General features: G+C 40.3%; 2 long non-coding RNA genes across 4 annotated transcripts in view; one reads left to right on the top strand and one right to left on the bottom strand.

Moving 5' to 3' along the window:
• The first annotated feature begins 1,568 nt into the window (after positions 1-1,568).
• LOC144064154 (uncharacterized) overlaps positions 1,569-15,005 on the top strand; it is a 29,427-nt gene continuing 15,990 nt past the window's right edge. For both annotated transcript variants that reach the window (XR_013296715.1, XR_013296716.1), the window contains exons 1-2: positions 1,569-2,039; positions 9,098-9,466. This is a non-coding gene — a long non-coding RNA (uncharacterized LOC144064154). The remainder of the gene's footprint in view (positions 2,040-9,097; positions 9,467-15,005) is intronic.
• On the bottom strand, positions 7,509-14,260 carry LOC144064156 (uncharacterized). 2 transcript variants are annotated; one of them, XR_013296719.1, is made up of 4 exons: positions 11,882-14,260; positions 11,303-11,486; positions 10,991-11,088; positions 7,509-10,901 (listed from the first exon to the last, which is right to left on the bottom strand). It is a non-coding gene; the product is annotated as an uncharacterized LOC144064156 (long non-coding RNA). The 2 variants fall into 2 exon arrangements; XR_013296718.1 differs by having other exon boundaries at positions 11,303-14,260.

Consider the following 15,005-nt stretch of genomic DNA (forward strand, 5'->3'; position numbering starts at 1 on the left):
AAAGGAGTTTTGTGACACAGTTGAGCGTGAGAGGAGCCGATATGAGGAAATCTACGAGGCCACTGAACGCAGTGCGGGTGCTCCAAGCGCACGAAGAGGTCAAGCGCAAGATTCTCGCGTGCACTACCACCAACTCCATGACAGGTTTCTGGACAATATTACTTGCCAGACGCGGACCAGATTTCAAGAACACGAAAGACTGATGTTTCTCTCCCTCCTCGGCTCGCAGAAGTTTTGGGAATACCAGAAAACTTTACCATATGCAGCCTTCTCCATCTTAACGCAGAGAGCCACGGTACACTTTTCGATCTGCATCGGTCGGCTAAGAACAGAACTGATTGTAATGTATGCCATAGATGATATTACAGGAAAATCTCCCACTGATCTCATTGACTTCCTTCAGCAGAAAAATCTGAGTGAGAGCATGGGGCGGCTGTACACATTAGTGGGTTTGACAGTGACCATCCCCGTGTCCACTGCTTCTGTCGAACGGATATTTTCAGCCCGAAACAGAATCAAAACTTATGCCAGAAATACAACAGGACAGACTCGACTGTCAGCATTAGCTTTGATGGCAATAGAAAATAACTTCTTGATGGACCTGAAACACACGTGTAATCTGTACCACAGAGTAATTGAAATATTCTTGAGAAAAGAAAGGATGATACATTGTGTATAAATAAAAATAATTTTTGGTGAGTAAAATGTCTATTTTTCTAAATAATATTTCTTTTTTTTAGGTTATTATTGATTATTTTTATGTGTTGCAGCTGTAGCTGCATTGAAGGTTTTATAGCCATAAAATACTTATTGAGGGTTGGATTGATTCACACACAGCACTACTGAAGGCCTAAGTGTGAAATGCACGGGCCACCACTGAATTTACTCAATATTATATATAATCATAAGTTAAAAAAAATATTGATGGCTTGAAAGTTTTTGTTGTGATTGTCCATGGCTTTCACCTGTGTGTCACCCACCTGTTTTTCCATGTCTCGTTAACCCATATCTGGGCATTCAAGATCCGTTTGTTTGTTCATTTCTTCTTGCGTTCTACCTCTTTTTTGGGGTGTTTGTAATTTTGGATTCTGGGCCTATATGTTTTCAATTTGCTTTTGGTGTCTTTAATTAAAACCCTTTGATATATACCATAGTGCTGGGACGATGCTACCTCAAGGATTTTATTGACACACTGACGACACTGTGTTGTCACCCAATAGTGACCCCCGTAGTAGTTATAAAATCATTGCAGGTAAAAACAAATCCAAACGGAATTGATAGGTAAAAAAAACGTATGTCCACATTTTTGTTAACTGTTAAATCCTATGAAATAACAGTAATTAGTTTATTTGGCGTCACACGATCAAAATGATTCCACACGGGGGAAAACTTCTTAGAACGAGCCATAATTACGTAAAACTCCTTCCAACAGACCCACGACACTTTGATACAGTTTATTTCTTTAAACTATTATCACACTTTGGCGAAACGATACATTTCCTGTATCAGTCACGTGATTCTTTCTTAAAGCTATACACGCCCCAATACGGGCTTTCTCTCTTGAGCTATCGGCACAGTGCTGACGCACCAGCGTCGCTCGTTCCATCACTATTTATCAGCAAAACCTGCTTTAGCTTAGCCTAGCTAGCAGCTATCACAGAAACAAGTCGTCGAAGAGCTTGTTTATGATTTAGCTCAATTTAGCTAGCAAAGAAACAATTCGAAGGACCTGTTGGAAGTGTCCGGGTTATTTTATGTTAACCTAGTTAGCAGCTGTCGAAGTGCTTGTTTATGCTTTTGCTTGGCTAGAAACTATCAAAGGAACAAGTCGTCGAATAGCTTGTTTATGCTTTAACTTAGCTTAGCTAGCAGCTATCAAAGCCGCCGCCATCAGAATTCACGTTTGGAAATGTCCGCAAAAACAAAACCGGCAAAGTTCCTGGAGGAACTTTTTGACGTCAAACAGGAGCCTTCACCTCACCAGCACTCGACACTTTGCAAAGTAAAGCAGGCGAAAGTTGTTCTTCATAGACTAGAAGGTGGGTTCATTTTTTATTTCCATATAGTATTCTCTTCAAGGTATTCGATTGACATGACACAATTTTAGCGTTCGTTTCATGAATTCACACGTCGAAGGAAGACGTAACAAATAATATTTCTATTTAAATGTGACCACTCTAGGGGGGAAGAATGAGTCTCAACGCGTGCTAATACTTAACAACGGCAGAAAACAGTAGCTTCCTTTTATTGTATCCTTATCACAAACAATGTATTTTTCTTGATGACGCAAAGCGCGAGCGGCCTCCAGAGGCGTTCAAGAATAATTCCTGCTACTCCCCTCCATTTTTGGCTACATGTTTGAATGACATAACACTTGATAAAGGGAATTGCAATCATTAATAAGGGGATGATTTAGTCGAGGTGGACAGGTATATAAGAGAGAATCTTGAAACACGGATAGTGGTTGTTAGACAGCCAATGAGAGCCCAGTTTTGCAACTTGGATCTTTTTCGTATCTCGAGTCACTCATTTGCATATAAAAAAAATCGTAACCTGAAAATTGCGTACTTAGAGGCATTTGTAAGTAGAGGTATGACTGTAGTTCAAAGTCACTAATCCCCAAATTAATAGAATAAAAGATAATGTTTTTTTAATGCCTCTCTTTTGGTGAAAGCATTGTATCTAAATTAAAATCTAAAGCATACAAGAGCCTGCTCAAAAAAGATTTGGGCAAAGTTTAATGGCCTACCATCACCAGTGAAGAAACTTTTAATAATAATAATAATAATCGGACATACTATGAAGACCCGAATAATCGTATGCCTACGATTATTTTTTCAACTCAAATTTTCGCATGCCTACGATTCTTATTCGGGTGCCTACGATTATTAATTTTTGCCTCAATTAAGTCCGTGCAGCAGCAACATTGTTCTGTCATTAACTTTCTACGTGTAAAGCACACGTGCTGTTTTTACTAACGTACTAGTACCATACCTGTCAACCTGGGCCAATTCCTCCCCGTATTAATGATTGGAATTCCCCGTATTAAGCAATAGAAAACCGTACAAATGCAACGCGGCACATATTTACTCACATAGGGTGCATGTAAAAGTGTTATGGTCGCGCCGCGTTGTCGTGACGCGACCGTGAATGTATTCGGACCCAAGCGCTATGACTCATAGCTGCTTAAATAACGAAACAGGAAATGATTTAATCATTTCCTGTTTCGTGTGAAAGGGGAATGCGTGTGCGCATATCATGCTTAAAGCATGACAATATTAGCAGTTGACGATGACGTTTTCGTCTGCTACCAGTGACCGAGACGATCCGGATTAGAGCCAAAATGCGTAAAACGAGATCCGTTTTACAAAAAACGTACTTTAAAAAAAATCCCGTACAAAAGTTGTTATACGGCGTACACAATTTGAAATGATCAAAAAACGTATAAAATACGGGAAAAACGTATAAGTTGACAGGTATGTAGTACTAGTAAGAACGTGCAATTGCCACTGGTAGAGTTTGATGCATCGAATCTGTTTAGACACTAATTATCTCGTGCCTACTAATATTCATTATTTTTGGAATTTTCCACTGCCTACTATTATTCCGGTGCCTACTATTATTGATTCATTTGGAATTTTCCACTCCCTACTATTATTCCAGTGCCTACTATTATTCGGGTCTTCATAGTAGGCCCTGTCGTCATCATCAACAACAAAAGCCTACTTGTCATCACACCCGGAAACTGCGTATGACGAAATTGGTAGTGCTTCTCCATAAGGTGCGTTTACTCGGCAAAAGACCTAAATAAGTGATAGTTACGGACTTGTAATTTGGAATTCTGCTGTTATGGATTCAGGTCACTTAAATCTCACTGTCTTTCACTTACCTTCAGTCAGCTAGTAGGAGGTAGATCACCACACAAACATCTTTTCATATTACCCCAGAAGGGAATGTGTGTTGTGTTACCGCAAATTTAGAGTTCTGATGGATGTGGGGAAAAACTGTTTTAAGCCTATTTGTCCGTACTTTGTGGGACCTATAGCGTCTACCAGAGGGCAGCAGCTAGAACAGATTGTAACCAGGGTGGTATGGGTCCTCTATGATGTTCCTGGCTCTGCTGAGGTAACGAGGGCTGGCAATGTCTTCCAGTGAGGGCAGAGAGCAGCCGACAATCCTCTGGGCAGTGTTAATCACTTTCTGCATGGCCTTTTTGTCTGCCGCCGTGCTTCTAGCGTACCACACTGTGATGCAGTACGCCAGGATGCTCTCTACGGTGGTTCCATAGAAGGTTGAAAAAACATTTTCATGCTTAGTTTGTGGTAAAAGCTATTCAGAGAAGGGAATTTTAAATAGACACAAGAACCCATACTGGTGAAAAACCATTTTCCTGCTCATTTTGTGGTAAAACATTTACACGGAAAGGAACCTTAAAAAACACCTAAGAACCCACACAGGTGAAAAACCATTTTTTGTGCTCAATTTGTGGTCAATGACACACAAGCCAAGCTTAAACATCCACAGAAGAATCTTTTGTATTTTTCCCTATTTTTTTTAGCTTACATGATTTTTGTATCATTCTATTGTCTTCTTATTGTTCACTGGTGACAAATAAGGAATTTGAATATGAACGAAGCACGTTTAGTTATTTATTTGAGTACGAAAAAAATTATAGCATCTTCAACATTATACATTAATGGGAGGATTGTTTTGATTGGTGTATTGAAGTAACTCTGTTTTTTCATTCGCCTATTGACCCTACAAACCTTTGAGTTCAATGCATATTCATTTAAAAAAAAAAAGACCAATAACAAGGTGTTCCCAATCCGAACAGTTTGTTGTCCAAAATCGAGGGGTCAAATAAGTTTGTTCATGTTTGTCAAGTTATCTCTACTTTCTTCAAATTTTGCCCCAAACTTGAAAAGGGGCCCCGATCTTATCAACGCAGGAACAACTCAAATCCTTCCAGTTTACAATTTTATTGAAGTTTATGGTGATAGGAAGTGGTTAGGTTGAAAACCTTAAAGAAAGGGGGAAAGAAGGAAGCATGTGACATCATTCAAGTTTCACGTTACTATGGTGATCAAAGTGTTGCTCTTGAGTTTACTAATAGCATCTTGAATTTACTACAGAAAAGCAGGAGAGCGTTGAAATGATAGAGTGGATGTGAATGGGTACATTAACTGATGGAGTAAATCACACACAAATATTCACTTTACAGAGATAGGTCATAAGAGTAATCCAAGTTAAGGGAAAATACAAAGAATGCAACTTAAGGTTGTGAGAAGCAAATTAAGCATCAATCAGCTGGCATCTAGGTGGTACTTATTTTATCCTACCAGTTGCGTGTGATCGGGTCTGAAGGGTATTCCTTGCTCCTTTCTCGCCTGTCTACTTTCAAGGCCTGAATCTGAATTTTTATATCCTGGCTCATGCCCTATGATCTCAGGCAGGAAATGAGGCGAGGTGACTTTGATTTGGGTTTTCTTTTCTGCCCTCTGTTGGCCTGGAGGAGGGGCAGACATATCTTCTCCAAAGTTGACTTGACAATGTTTGTTATTTGAGGGAAATATTTCAGCGGCGCAGGGCACATTTTCACATGCTTCATTTATTTTAAGACATTAATAAATCATGTCCTTATGATTTTCTTATTTTTGTTTGTCTCCTCACATCTTTCATACAAAATTGTTACATTTTGACCAATTTTAAAGGGTTTATTTGGTCAGGGTGCCCGCAGAGTCTTAAAAAGTCTAAAAATAGACATTTTCAATTTTAGGCCTAAAAAAGTCTAAAATACCGAGATATTTTCCACTGCAAGTCAAAAATCTCATTTGGGTCATTAAAGACCTAGTGCGAAAGTGCAAAATATCGATGTAGAATACATATTTTTCTTGCGTCTATTTATCACGCCATTCCGTTTTTTTGGTGGCTTATTGTCCTTGTAGTTCTGTTAGCGGAAATCACTGTTAGCGGAAAGCACAATAAAACTACAGACGTGAAGCGGGAGTGTGTAGGTCGTCACAGGATATTGGCGCGAGGCGCAAATAGTTGTCGAGTAATGCAAGACGGATGGCAGTTGGACAAAATATAAGCAATGAGTAAATGCAGATTTAATGATTGCTGGCTCGGAGGACAGGATTTTGCGGACTGGCTCAAACGTGTTCCTGACAATGACACTGAGCCGTACTGAACGTTGTGCAAAAGACCATTGAAACTCGGGACCCTGGGACTAAAGGCACTCGAATCCCACGTTAAATCCAATAAACACCAGGCCTCTCTGAAATCAGCTCGTGAGTCTCGTAGAATTGCCCAGTTCTATTCGTTGGCAGACATATTCACAAATGATACTTCTAATGACATACGCAACCCAATGGGCTCGACACAAATGATGAAGGCAGAAGTTTTGTGGGCACTGAACACCGTGGCGAAACACCAGTCATACAGAGCAAACGAAAACATCGGGGAAGTGTTCAAACTAATGTTTCCCGACTCGACGATCGCGACAACATTCCAGTGCGGAAGAGACAAGACCGCCTATATCGTCCGATTTGGTGTGGCCGCTTTCGTCAAGAACGATCTAATACCAAAGGTGTCTGGGCCATTTGTGATCATGTTTGACGAAAGTTTCAGCTGTGCAACAAAAAAGAAACAACTGGACCTTCACATACGGTACTGGGAGGACGGCCAGGTACACTCCAGATACCTTGGATCTCAGTTCATGGGCCATGCCACGGCTAATGACTTGATGAAGGAGGTCAAAGTAAGTTGTGTTTTTATATTAGCTGTAAAATACTGCATTAAATCTTCAACGTTCAGCATTTTAAGTAGGCATTATTTTGAGAAAAAATGAAAATGTTGCGTTTTGTAGTCTGTGTTTGTTTCAATGACAATAAATGTCACTTGAATGCATCTGGGTCTGTTTTTTTCTTATTTTTAATACTTCATGAAGGTCTTAAATGTAACCCACAATGGTTTAAAAAAGGTCAAAAATAGTCTAAAATTGCACTTGTTCCAACCTGCAGACACCCTGTTGTGCAAACTAAAAAAAATAGGAAAATCAAAACAACTAGATCGGACCGGGCTGGGCTCTTTTTTTTTTTCAATTCAATTCAATTTATTTGGCAAGAAAAAGCACTAGGCTAAGGGCCATGTAACCTCTTCCCGGTAGTTCCAAAAAAACTCCACTACAAAGATATAAAACATGTCTCCAGTGCCCTTCCCCCTTTATATTCAGTCTCTGCCAATCCACAACAGCAAGTAAGTTTTAACAAAAGCAATGTCTATAGCAAGGCTTCCGAAAAAGGAGAAGAGTTGGGAACAGAAGGTGTGATCTTCCCTTGCCAATTTCAAAACGCAGGAACAAAGCTACCATTCCTTCATTTTGCCCCCTTTCCCCCCCCAAAAAAAGTCACAGATCATGGTTTTCTATATGTATACACCACCAAATCATTTTGATTGATAAAGACAAATTTAGCACAATACATAGAATGCATTAGAAATAAAACACATTAAAATTCTAAACATTTATTGAACTTTAAGTATAAACACTTAAGTAAACAGTACAGGTAGGACTTGTTTTTTAAAAAGAAAATATACATTGGGGTTTTTCTCTCTCTATCAAGTGCCTGAAAGTAATAAAAATACATTGTGAATAAATATACAAGTTGGAGCAGTTTGCTCTATTGTGGACAATAGACTAAACAAATTCTAAATACATTCTTAACTAAATAACTAATTGCTCTTTAACTCATGCATTGCCAATTGTCGCCGCCAACCTGCCCACCTCAAATGGATTAAACGCCTGGCACCGTCAATGGCATCCCATGAGTTAAATGACTATTTGATGTGTTTTGCAATACTAATGCTATGTAGTTGTTAATACACTATATACAATAAATATTATACAGTAAATATTTTTTCTTTTTGCACATTAAATAATTTAAGTAATATTGGTCAGCATACATTTTGAAAAAAGAAAATGTTGTCGCTTGATAGGTCTGAAAAACAACTTAAGGAGCAGGTTAAGAAAGAGTGAGACAATTTAAAGGAAATAAGTTTATTACCAGACTGCAGAAATGGGGAAAGCTCAAACAACGTGATCGCTCACAGTCTGTTGTCCTTGCAGCTCTCTCCGAATGACCAGTAAGTGAGTCTTGTATACAGGCAAAACTGACAGTTGTCAGCAGGACTTTGGACAGATACGTTTTAGTCATTTGCATGGCAAAAAGTAATTGATCAGTGTCGGACAGTTGAGTGTTTGTGCTGACATGTCAACTCAGTCACAAGACTAAGATTGATTAATCAGTCAGACTGTTCAGTGTTTATGCTGACATGTCAGCCATTCACAGTTTGTATGAGAAGGATCCTTTTATACTCACAAAAACGGATATAATCTTACATCACTCCCCATACTAAAGCTAACTAATGCTACGCTAATGCTACAAGTTACATTTATATCAGGGGTGTCAAAAGTGCGGCCCGCTAGGGAGTCCAATCTGGCCTGTGGCATTGTTCTGACAGACAGGCAGTTTGCAGTTTGAAGCGTATTCATACAGAATCAAATGCTTTTATATTTTTGACATGGGTGTTGTGAAACCCGAATTTTGTTAGTTGGTCGATCCTGCACTTTACTCAATTTCCTGTCCGGGGAAACATTCGTTATTTTGCTCCTGCACTCAAAATTGGGAAAAAATGGTGGCCAAAGAGTAAACAAGAAACCCTTAAAATGCTCCCAACCTAACAGAAAGTAACCTGAAAATGCCCCCCAAAAACCCATTAAACAAGAAGCATCCCAAGTCCCTCAAAACCAATAGGAAATGATCAAACAGCAAGAGACCTGTGTGTACCATAAACGCGACAAGGACATGATGCAAAATGATTTATTTGTCTGCCCTTGAACACGATAGATGTCCAATTCACTTAAAGTGAATCCTGATTGGATTGTGATGGCGAGCAATTTGAATGACCTCGTGTTGTAGCAGATGACAAGATAAGAATGATTACAAAATGGTCCTGGAGAAATATTACAAAAGTGGTGAATCATTTTGGGTTCACACGATTGCAAATACAGAAATAAGATTTGTTCCTTGTGTTTCAGATGTCGGTCATGTGAATTGTCCTGAGCGCCAGGAATCTGCTCCAATGGTAGAAGAAGAAAATGAAGAATTAGGACGGATAAAAGAGGAACAACAGGAGTATTTTGTTACGGTTGGGAAATTCCATATTGAGGACCAGCAGCATCCCCTCATAAAGGTATAGGAAGTCCCTCTAAATGTGAAATAGGAGGAGGGGACGGATGTCCCCATGTGGACTGTTGAGCCCTTGAGGAGGGTAGATGAAGGTCTGTGTGAGGCCAGCAGAGGGGCGGAGCCTCTGAGTGCCAGCAGCTTAATAGCAAGTTTCCAGGCAGACAACCTCATGGCTCCACCATCAGATGGCTGCGATGCCACATCACACTTGCAATTCTGTGAGTATCAAGTCACTAACATAGAGAGTAGTCTTGGGGTCTACAATTTCAATAATTATATCTAAAATAAGCACATGTAGACTGGTTGGGCGAATTCCCATGCCCTTCCAAACATCCTGCTGACGGTGTAGAGCAGGGGTCTCAAACTTGCGGCCCGCGGGCCAACTGCGGCCCGCGGGACGATAATTTGCGGCCCCCGTCTTAATATGAAAGATCGAATTTTTTTTTTTTTTAATTTTTTTTTTTTTTTTTTTTTTACCTCTTTCCCCATGATGGCGCCGTTTAAGTGGCAGCCAGTGGCAGTAGCTCTGTCCACTCATGTTTTTCTTGTTTTACAGCATGTTTTACATGAAAAATTAGAGGGAACATTGACATGCACCTGCTTGTGGCAGGTGTGATACTGGTGTGCCGATAGCGAGCAATGATGATGTCGTGACCGGATGATTCGCCTAAAGATGTTTCGCCGACGGACGTTTGACAGACGGACAGGTCGTACTAGTATTTGTTAGTTTAATGATTAAATACAAATACTAGTATTTGTATTTAATCATTAAACGCTGTTTTCAGCTGGATTTGACCGAATTTGAGAGCATTTTGAGCCGTTTGGCGAATGGACGTCTATAGACGTTTTTTTGCCTCCATCGCGATATCATCCAGTATTTGTATTTAATCGTTAAATGCTGTTTTAGGATGGATTTGACCCGATTGCTGTCATTTTACGGCTCGGTTCTGCTACATCTGCCTGCCCAAGAGTGCTTATTCCCGGACTGCCATTGATGGTAGACGAACATTGATTTTTACTATAATTTGGACAACACCGGCGGCGGGCCGGATTAAAAATCCTAACGGGCCGTATATGGCCCGCGGGCCGAGGTTGAAAAACTTGTACACACACGATCCGGCGGGGCGAGCGTTCGAATCCCGTTTCGGCGAAACCTCCGTTCGGCCGAATGAACGTTCGGTGGAACGTCCATTCGGCGACCTGCCCGTCTGTCAAACGTCCGTCGGCGAAACGTCTTTAGGCGAATCATCCGAGGACCGATGATGTCGCTCACACTGGTACTCAGTGCGCTCAGGGAGGTTGTCTTTCTGCTCAGACCAACAAAAAATTAGAGGGAACTTTGGTTCGGAGCTGAATGAACCAATCACGGTGAGGTATACGGCTCTGGAGGGCGGGACATCGGCCGGGCTGTCCAGTGCCTCGCTCACTCACTCATTCATTCCTCCAATCAGCTGGGCGGAGGAGAAGCCGTGAGGCCGATCACTCCGCTCGGCGCGCACACTCCTCCGCTGCTCTCAGCATAGAACTGAATGTTTTATCAGTGCTTTTCTTGTGGAAATCCTGATGCGGCCCAGTCTCACCCAGACTCGGCCTCTAGCGGCCCCCAGGTAAATTGAGTTCGAGACCCCTGGTGTAGAGCCTCATGTAGGTTTTCTGCAAAAGCACACAGCAAAACTATCTTGATATGCTCCACTTAAACTGAGTATGAGCAAGCCATATTGATTCCATTCGACATGACTTGCCTCGACATTGTACATGTGCTGCTCCCACTCTTACAAAGAAGTGGGTTGCATCTGGATGAGTTGGTCAATTGCACAGTCAACACTGGCATTAAAGTGAGCTTTCGAAAACAAAACAGTCGTACAATGTAAACACACAGCGTCTTTGGGAGTATGAGTATAATGCAATATCAAAAAGTATCATTTATAAAGAGCAGATCATGAAATACAAGCAGACCATCATTAATGGTTACAATTTTCCAGTTTAGAATTTCCAATGATCAAATAAAAATAATCATAATCTTGCAAAAATTACATTTCCAAGTTTTTGCCTACCTCATGAAAGATGAGAAAAGCTGTCTTTCTGAACTGATTCAATTGACAAAAGTGCTGAAGTACCCGTAAGGTAAATTGTATGGAAACCCATCCTCACAAATATTTATACGTGGCTCCACTCAGTGATGTTGTTGAAGATAAAAGAGTCAAAGGACCACAACCAAAGATCATGTGGAAGCTCTGTCTGTGATGTAATGAGATGAATGAGAAAAGGCATTTTAAATGATTAAAAACAGAAATTTACTTATGTTACAGCACCAATAATAAGGTAAAGTTGCTTTAAATAGTTAATGGTATTTAATTTATTGCCTGCCATTGACATCGATAAGCGTCCAATTGAGTTCCATGCTGAAGCCGTTTTGCTTTTAGAGTTACTTGCCCACCAGTTTTGTTGAGGATGTTGTAATAATAATTATTATAAAGACCAAAACTATATTTCAAAGTAATGTTTGTGCTGCAAGCCCACTTCCACTTGCTGTCTGTGTGACATGTTAGTGTTTAATGTACACCCAATTAACGATCGCATGTTGGGGGTGAATACTCCTGTTTGACGTCAAAAAGTTCCTGCTGGAACTTTACCGGTTTTGCTCTTGAGGCGCATTTCCACGCGTGATTTCTGATGGGGCGCCTTTGATAGCTCCTAGCTAGACTAAGCTAAAGTAGGGCGCAAAGCGCAAACGAGCTATTTGATGACTTGTTCTTTTGATAGCTGCTAGCTAGGCTAAGTTAAAGTAGGGCGCAAGGCTTCAAAAGAGTTCTCGACGATTTCCAGACATGTTCCTTTCACCAATGCTATCCAGGCTAAGCTAAAATAGGGCGCAAAGCATAAACGAGTTCTGAGACGACTAGGAGACTAGTTCCCCCAGATGCCAGCTTGGCTAAGCCAAAGCAAGGCTCAAAGCTTTATAGACGACTTGAAGATAGAGATGTTATGCTCGATTCCGATTCGAGCAAATGGAGCAGAGGCGTGTCGAAACAGTGCAACCGAAATTAACCATTAAATCTCCGGGACTGCTAGTCTTGCGTATTCAAATTTTTACTTTCACTCTTCCATTACACTCTGACGTGATCATGTATCATCTTGTCTGTTTTATAACTCAAAATATGTAGTAGCTCTTGTTCCTTGAGAGGAAATGACGTTGATCGCGTATGCGCAATAGCGATTGGTCGCAATCCGAAAGCGGTCCCAATCGGGGGTCACAGCCTTTATCTTATGCTTTTCTTTCCTCGGCCTTGAGAAGATCTATGTTTAATGTACTTTTTGGCCATTGAAATGTGGCGGACATTTGAGGGCATGCCCATAACCCATCGTTTGGGAGGACGTTGAAACTTTGCGACTTGCCTAGTCTAAGTTAGCCGCTAATAAAGAGAAGAAACAAGGCATTTGGCATCAACACGTCGCCAAAATAAGCAATCATTAAACCCCAAAATGTCAGGTGAGTTGACGTTTAATTTACATGTCTCGAAAATATAGTATAGTGTCTACAGATAGAGGGGCTGATGTAAGCATAGTGCTATTTTACGATTGTATTTTTATTATTTTAGTTTATTAACTTTAAATTTCCTCGTTTCCAATTGTTCTGTAGAAGATGCGATTTTTGTGTGCTGCAATAAACAGCCAGGCCAGTGTCTTCCAATTACAAATTATTTTATTTTCTCATGTGGACAGAAAAAGGTTCAAACTTGATTCCAAGACAATTGACTGATTCAAACAAAATCATGCAAACTAAAAAAAAGGAAAGTTTAAACAACTAAAACGCACCGGGCTGGGCTCTTCCCGGTAGTTTAAAAAAAAACTCTATGGCAAGTAAGTAATAAAAATAAATTGTTAATAATTGTACAAGTTGGAGCAGTTTGCGCTATTGTAGACAATAGATTAAATTCCTTCTAAATACATTCTTAACTAAATAACTAAATAACTCATTCATTGCCAATGACGATGATAGACGTTCATCTGTTTGTCGCCGCCAACCTGCCCAGCTGAATGGCAGCACCGTCAATGGCAGTCCATGAGTTAAATGACTATTTGATGTGTTTTGCAATACTAATGCTATGTAGCTGTTAATAAACTACAGACAATAAATATTAGTTTGAAGCGTATTCATACAGAATCAAATGCTTTTATTTTTTTGACACGTGTCGTGAAACCAGAATTTTGTGAGTTGTGTGATCCTGCACTGTACTCAATTTCCTGTCCGGGGTCACATTCGTTATTTTGCTCCTGCAGTCAAAATGGCGCCATCCATGGTGGCCAAACAGTACCGTATTTTAACACCTATAGGGTGCACTTGAAAGTCTAAAATTTTCTCTAAAATGGTCGATGCGCCCAATCGGTCGGTGCGTCTTGTCTGTACACAAAATTCAATTTTTGTATGGCCCTGACCGCTTGAGTGACTGGTTTTATTTCTTGCCGGCACGCTACTTATTGAGAACAACCCAGCGGGCGTTCACCCTAAAATTAGCCTCCCCGCGCATTCCAAGCATTACAGTAAATCCATTCAAAACATACCAGGGGAGTGGCAATGCATTTGTATTGTGTGTTTGCAGCGCTTTTATGCCTCAAAAACACTCTTAACACTCAATACTCAAAGTAACAGCACCTTAGAGCTATACAGAGGAAATGCCTGACGTGAATGACAACACAATGCGGGTTGAATGCTTGGAAAATGGACTGAAGCCACGGATCAAGCGCAATTTAACAGCTTTGCTAACAGATTGCTAACGGATGGCCAACATTGTAGTTCGGGCAGGCAGCGTCGCACAAGTTACGTGACATTTTGGAATGAATTGTCGATGCCGATATAACAGCGAGGAGAATCAAAGGCTTGGGAGTGATGCATGTTGCGAGTTACAATGGATTGTGGATGACTGGGCTCAAGTGTCGGCCAGCACTGTTCGAGCGTTCGCCAAAGCTGGAATCAAGCGTAAAATTAACTATGGATCACAGTATGTATTGTTTTTGGGGGTAATAATGTAAATAACAGATAAAACAAACTTTCTTTTGGGTTTAAGACACCTTTGATAAATTACTATTTTTTTATGATTTCTTTAAAATGCACTTCTTCAGGATCTTGTGATTGACAGTATCTTAATTAATGTGTACAGTGTCCACGAATACTGAAATAAAAATAAAACAATTTTTCTCCTGACCACGAGAGAGCAGTACCAAATTGAGTGACTGATTCCTGCAAGTTCGAACCTTTTCGATGAAGAACTACTTCTCCCGTGATGCCAATCGGCAAAACAGCAACAGCACCATTATCATGGACGATTTGTTCTGCGCATGCGCATTTTGCGTCGCCTTATGTTCAATTAATTTTTTTAATTTAATTCAAACCTTTGCAAACATTTTTGACAAATCATTAATGTCAAACCATTTGATTTTTTTAATTTATTTATTTAACTCTTGCAATTATCAACCTAACGCCAGCAAAAGAAGTGACGCTAGATCCGCACATGCGCAATTTTCACCACTTAACTAAACCTGTGCGACGCCGACGTCTCTAGCATGAGCTACTTTACGGCTTTAAATATGAGTCAAAATCATTTTCAAGCCGTTGAAGCTTTGTGGCTGTTGGGTTTATTCTGGGATGTTACTATATGTTCATTAAGAAGCTATAAATTATTTTGTGCTTTATGTTGGGACCAAGTAAGCACGTGGACACTTTCCCCCACAGCTGCTTCCGAGGCCAGTTAATTGTTT

The sequence above is a fragment of the Stigmatopora argus genome, chromosome 19 (assembly GCF_051989625.1).
Source record: "Stigmatopora argus isolate UIUO_Sarg chromosome 19, RoL_Sarg_1.0, whole genome shotgun sequence".
Lineage (NCBI taxonomy): Eukaryota > Metazoa > Chordata > Actinopteri > Syngnathiformes > Syngnathidae > Stigmatopora > Stigmatopora argus.